Genomic DNA, 266 nt, shown 5'->3' with positions numbered 1-266 from the left:
GAACATCATTTCGTAGTGAAGACCCATATGTTGTATTTGCATAAAACTACCTTCGTAATATTTCAAGGTTACGTTTGTATCATCATAGTGGGTAAAATGAATGTAGAAAACTGTTTTGCTTCCGTACATTTTGTTATAACTCATTTTTAAAATAAAATCGGATAATATTCCCTAGAAATATTTTTCAGACATCTTATCGTATTCGGAAATAGTTATACAACGTTTATGGTTGTTGGTATATTTCCGAAAACGTTCACCCTAACGTG

Source organism: Penaeus monodon, chromosome 23, assembly GCF_015228065.2.
Source record: "Penaeus monodon isolate SGIC_2016 chromosome 23, NSTDA_Pmon_1, whole genome shotgun sequence".
In the NCBI taxonomy this organism is placed as follows: Eukaryota; Metazoa; Arthropoda; class Malacostraca; order Decapoda; family Penaeidae; genus Penaeus; species Penaeus monodon.
This window is presented reverse-complemented; position numbering follows the sequence as displayed.